We start from the raw sequence: 5,913 nt of genomic DNA, 5'->3' as shown, positions 1-5,913 counted from the left end.
AAAGTATCGAAAAAACATTTCCTTTAATTTTTTTTTTTTTTTTTTTTTTTTTTTTTAAAGTATCGAAAAAACATTTCCTTTAATTTTTTTTTTTTTTTTTTTTTTTTTTTTTACAAACCAAAAAAAAATAAAAAACCCCAAGAGGAGACTGACTTCAGCATAAATTCCTCATCTGCTTACTCAAACGGAAACCTGTGGTTTGTAACAGAGGCAGGGGTACAATGCATCTACATGCTCGTGTAAAAAACAACAAAGTCAATGCAAAATTCAGATATGTACAGTAGGCCTAACTAACCTTAGAGGCTGCACAGTTGGCATTTAGACAGGTGTGTGGGCTGTAGGTGCATAATCGGTGACTACTAAAAAAAAAAAAAAAAAGATCCTGTGGCCTTAACCTCAGTCCTAAAATTAAACTGGTGTGAAATATACACACCACTGATAAAATGAGTACAAAAATCTTTGAAAGTAACAAAGTGAAGCTTTACAAATTAAAGTGTTGCTCCAGTTAAGTTAATAAATACAAAAAAAAAAAAAACGTCGGGAGAAGTGATAGAAATTAAACGAGAGTGACCAAAGACGAAGGACCTGAGGTTTGGTGGAAAGTGTGAAATGGAAACTCTGCTTGAGGGTTAGAGAAGGGCAGAGCGCTACGCATCCGTATCACAGCTCAGCAAATCCCCACCACAAAATTACCCTTCGTATACACTTACCTTTTGTCTGCAATTTATTTTTTTTTTCTCTTAACATCTACCCAGGAAGGAATCTGGTTAGAAATTCTGAGAACTAGATTTTACATGATGTCGAAATAAAATCAACTCAAAGAACGGAAACAAAATTTCACTCATTACCTAATAAGGGCCTGGTAACTCAGATACAGATGAACACTTTTCATATATGTAGCATCTTTTTGCCAGATGGAACTAATTTCTCCCAGCAATGAAATAAATCTAACTATTGTATGCAAATTTACGCACACATTACTCCAAAATCAACATAAGAAGCAGGATTAAAGTTAGGAAATGCACCCAGGGACAAAGTCTTAAACATTTGGGAACATGTCCTGTGGTTTGATGAAACTAAAATTAAAGTATTACCCTATAATGACAATTGTTACATTTGGAAGAAAAAGGGGGGAAAACCAAACACCTCTTGTTATTCTGCCTTTTTAACAAATGGAAATAATTTTAACGATCCTAACTGCCCCAAGCAGAAAAGATTTGCTCTGATTTAATGTTAAAGTGAGAAAAAAAAAGTGCTATGTGATTTATTTCAGTAAGTTAGTTCACTAACTGAAACACTACACAGATAAATTACACACAGATTGATGTTTTCAAACCTTTATTTCTGTAAAGTGTGATGATTTTCCTATGATGGCTAGTGCAGACACCATATTTAGTATGAGAATATGACATCGGACCAATAAAAAAAAAAAATTTTATTCAGAAGTTTGAGCTTAATAAAAAGTCAGTTTATTTACTGCTTAAAGATACTTTTCAGAAAGAAAAGTCTTCTTATTTACTGGATGTGACTGTAATGTTTGTTGCATATGTTGCTTCTATCCGATCAAAATCAGATGGCGTCATGCAGAAGGCGGCGTTTGTTACTGAGTCAGTCAGGAGAATTGGAGAGTTGTAAACATAAGTTATTGTTTGACATTTAAACGTGAAAATGCAGAAGCCTTGTGAAAGACGATGGCAACTCTTGAGCACTTACTGAAGCGTATTTGTGATTGAAGCCTAAATCGTTGTCACACTTTTGCTCAGTGTTTCATTTGAATTCGGGAAAATTCAGCTAAATCTATTGAAGTGTGTTGCTGCCACAGAGCTCTGTGCTAATGGACACACACACACACACACACACACACACACACACAAAATAAATCAAATGAAATAGGGAAAATAGGAATATTTGACAACAAAAAATACTCATGATTTCTTTTATTGGCAGTGGTTGCCTTAGATTAGAGAGAGGTTCATGTGTTAACCTACCTGCAATCAAGATGACACTGGCTTGTGGCAGACAGCAACACAGCACGTTGAATCTCGTGAAGAAAACTGGTTAACCACATCAAGCTGACAGGAAACATTCAGCACAAGACAAGAAGCAACGACTGTTTGGGTTTTAAATGATATGTTGTCTTCTAAGTAATACTGTGGTTCACCTGTAGCTAAAACACAACAGCATGCTGTTTTCTAATGCACTTCGACGTCTCTGTTCAATTAACTTTGAAACACAAACAGATGAATCTTCTACTGGCAGAAATTTTAAAAGTGACCAGCAGGTGGCAGTAAATGCAAATCATTGCCAAGTTATTGCTTCCACTTTGTAGTGACTGTAGATACAGCACAGAGCAGAAGTCAGGAGTATTTTATTATTCATTTGTAGATAGTTCTTAATTCTTTGATTCACATTATTATCAGAAAGCACAATAAAGACCTCTGGTCATACATCCCTCTGGTTTTAGCTTCTCTTTATACCTTTCCTGTTAAGAAACTTTTTCTTCTCCTGATCCAACTCCACCACATTTCAGTGATCTAATTGTTTGTGATGTGCACATTCCCAGCAGAGTCATATGGTTGCTCATTTTGGAAGGTTTTTCAAAGAACATTGCAGACATTGCCCCCCCCCCCTCGCCCCAGTGATCTTTGTCGATATTAAGCTACCTGTAAATCTAAAAGCTGTTCTTAATTGTTTTCTCCTATAACTTGGAATCGAAGGAACCGCCTTTATTCTTCCCTCAGAAGTAATCTTGGCTCTGAAACTCACACACTGAAACAGAAAATCATTTATATTTCAGGTAAATATTTCACAAGCATTTTTCCCCCCCCCAAAGTGTCATTTGGGTTTTGAGGCTTTAGACAAATCCTGTTTAGTAGGTTGTTGACCTCTGGTCTGGTCACAATGTGTTTAGCATTGTTTTCTTCCAAGAATCTACAGCTGCCATGAACTACGTTAACCTCCCAGATGAGCTATTGCTCTTATCAACTCTTGCTTCTGTGTTGTTTTGTTCAGCGTCTCCATTTTGACCTCTTAACCCCCCCAACACCATTAACCTCCTTAATGATGGCTTCACTTACTGAGCAGTATATCTGCCTGCTTTTTTTTGTTTTTTGTTTTTTTGTTTTGTTTTTTAAAGTTGTTCTTGATCACTTTTTTCCACATAACTACTGACAAAGTTAATGACCTAAATGAGTGAATCAATTATGATTTTCCCTACTGTCAACAGAAAAACCCGCAGCTCGTTTTAGTGTACGTTGCCTTCTGAATATATTCCCATTCAGACTTCAGTTTTGTTTCTCTTCAGTGACTAAAACGTAGAAATATGTCTTAGTTAATAAGTTATGAACATTGTACGTATGTAAACACATCTGAACGCGTCATGCGCACTGAGAGAGCATCATTGTCCCGATTCCATCAGTCCCCGGTTTACTTGTTTTGTTCGTCTTTGCTGAGACGTTGCGAGCTCGATTTAAAGAAGTCTGATCTATGAACGTCTTACTTTGTCTTGCAGACGCCAGGTTTTACAGTGGAGCATTTTTCTCTGCCAGCAGACTGGTTGTCTTGGAGAAACACCACGACAAAAACTCAGGAAACTCTGTGTAATGTGGGGGAATCAGAACCTTCTTCCAGGATGAAGAAGATACCTTTGCTCAAACTACTTAAGAGTTCCTGCAAATTACTGTTCATCCAAAATCCACGGCTATTCAGCATCTAGTATCGTTTATTTGTTTATTGGTGCCTACATATATAGATCTGATCTTTTCTTTAAATCAGTACATGTCCGACAAAGGGTTAATCATTTTAGAGTAAACATTTCTTATTTTTATTTCTAAAAATTAATAGCGCTTGCTGGCCTCTCTTGGGTTAGCCGACGATTTTGTCCAAGCAACTAAACTTCTCGTTAAAGTTAATGATGATTCGATAAATGGTTAATTTGTGATTACTTGGCAAACTCCTTGTCTATAAAGGGAATCTGATGCAGACGGCTCATCTCTTGCATACTGCATGATCAGGAACAAACAGAAGAGTTATTTAAAGGCGAAGTTAGTTTTTTTTTTAGAAGAATCTGTACATGCGTGATGAATAGGTGAATGTCCTGCTGTCTACAGCTGAGCCCGTCTGGTGCCTGTTCTTACCAACAACATAATGTTCCCAGATAACATATCAGAAACCTCCTCACCCTGACATCATCTTATGCAACTGTGATAAAAATTCATGTACAGCAGAAATCGAGCCAGTGCATGTGTAAAAACATAAGGCGACACTCCCTAAGCTCAAGGGAAAGGGGGTCAGATTCCTTCTTGGAGCTTCGATTTCAACGAATTTAGAAGCAGAATTGCAGTTGTTGCTTTGTCAATAAGGTTAATATGTTTGTTTGCACGTTTGATTCATGGATAGGGTACATATCACTGCGAGCGATGCAGAAATTTGACGTTTCATCTGATATTTTTTTTAGAGAGGAACTTCCTGGAAGGAAGCTATCAGATATCAGGAGACGGTGGAGGAAGCAGCCAATCACAACAGCATTCAGAGGAATGAGAAATGTCCTGCTCATTTCTTCCTCAGAGATATCTGAACTACAAGAAGATGCATTTACTGCACTTTAATTCGATTAATACCTGATAAAAGTGAACTTTGAATCAGAACCGACCACAAAATGTGATGAAATCCATTATTTAAAATGTTAATCAGTGGGAGGAGTCGAAGCTCAAACTGGATTGGTGAAAACAAGCATGGATGCGTGTGTGTTGATGTTTGTTTCTGTGTGTGTGTGTGTGGGTGTGTGTGTGTGTGTGTGTGTGTGTGGGTGTGTGTGTGTTTTTTTACAGGATGGTGACCGGGTACATGACCTCTGTTCAAGCCAGGAAGAGGTTGAAGGAGGGGTTACGAGGACTGGGGATTATTTATCCACAGGATGCAAACGGATGAACACAGCTAACAGGGCGTCTTTATCAACTGTACACTCTTTATTATTTATTAGCAGTAATCAGTCTTTTTTAGTTTTTTTTAAATTTTATTTTTTTAACATGGCTGTTTTGTGTAGAAGGAGCCCCCCCAAAACCTGTTGACATTTTCTCATCTTACAACCAGAATCTTGAAATATAGACCAAACGTGAAGGAAGTTATTTATGTATAAAGCGATTTTTAACGTCTTGCCACATTTTCTGGTCTGGGGCCATTCTAAAACAGTTTTATTTCATAATATGCTTTAATCTACATGTACATTCTGTTTATGGCTGGACGTTTGGGGTCATTATCCTGCTGGAAGATGAACCTCGGCCTCTGACTTATTTCCTTTCATTACTTCATTTTGATCTATCGCACAAAATTCCACTTATATCTATAGGATTATGAAAGGAATAAATTAAATTCAGAGGAAAAAGACCTTGCTTCATTACTTTCACTCCAGTTTCGTGCTTCATTGAAAAATCTCCTTCTCTACATGTTGGATCCTTGGCTCTCTCCTCCCCTCTTTTCACCTCCAACAATAATCTTTTCATTCCCCAAAAAATACCTTGTAAGGTTCAGGCTTGTTCTGTTTACCTGAAAAGCTTTGAACTTCTGCTTTCAGAGAAAAAATACCCTTCTTCCTTTTTCACGTCGCCTTTACTACTAAGAACGGTCTGGATTTGGACAAAAAGCAACAAAAAAAAAGTTAAAATAACAATTTTTTTTTTTTGCTAAACAATGTAAAGACAACGCATGTTTTTAAAAAACAAACATAGCAACAAATGAGGTTTTTGTGCCATTTTTCCTCCTGAATTATTTCCACTGAATATCCACAGCAGAATGTCACAAAAATATTTATTTCACCTACATAATTTCTCACAAATACCATCGTCCTATAGAGATCCATCTCAAATGTATGCAACCTCTTTTCAAAAAGGAAATAAAAATTTTTCTTAACATAAA

General features: G+C 36.8%; 1 protein-coding gene across 1 annotated transcript in view; it reads right to left on the bottom strand.

Annotated features, from left to right (window-relative positions):
- LOC106958422 (C-C motif chemokine 3-like) overlaps window positions 1-2,162 on the bottom strand; it is an 8,951-nt gene extending 6,789 nt beyond the window's left edge. The window contains exon 1 of the mRNA XM_015050309.1: window positions 1,989-2,162. The gene's annotated coding sequence lies outside the window, so the exon portion shown is untranslated. The remainder of the gene's footprint in view (window positions 1-1,988) is intronic.
- Window positions 2,163-5,913: the final 3,751 nt, after the last annotated feature.

This window comes from Poecilia latipinna, unplaced genomic scaffold (genome assembly GCF_001443285.1).
Source record: "Poecilia latipinna isolate Pla-1442-1.1 unplaced genomic scaffold, P_latipinna-1.0 Scaffold985, whole genome shotgun sequence".
Taxonomy (NCBI): Eukaryota; Metazoa; Chordata; class Actinopteri; order Cyprinodontiformes; family Poeciliidae; genus Poecilia; species Poecilia latipinna.
This window is presented reverse-complemented; position numbering and strand designations above follow the sequence as displayed.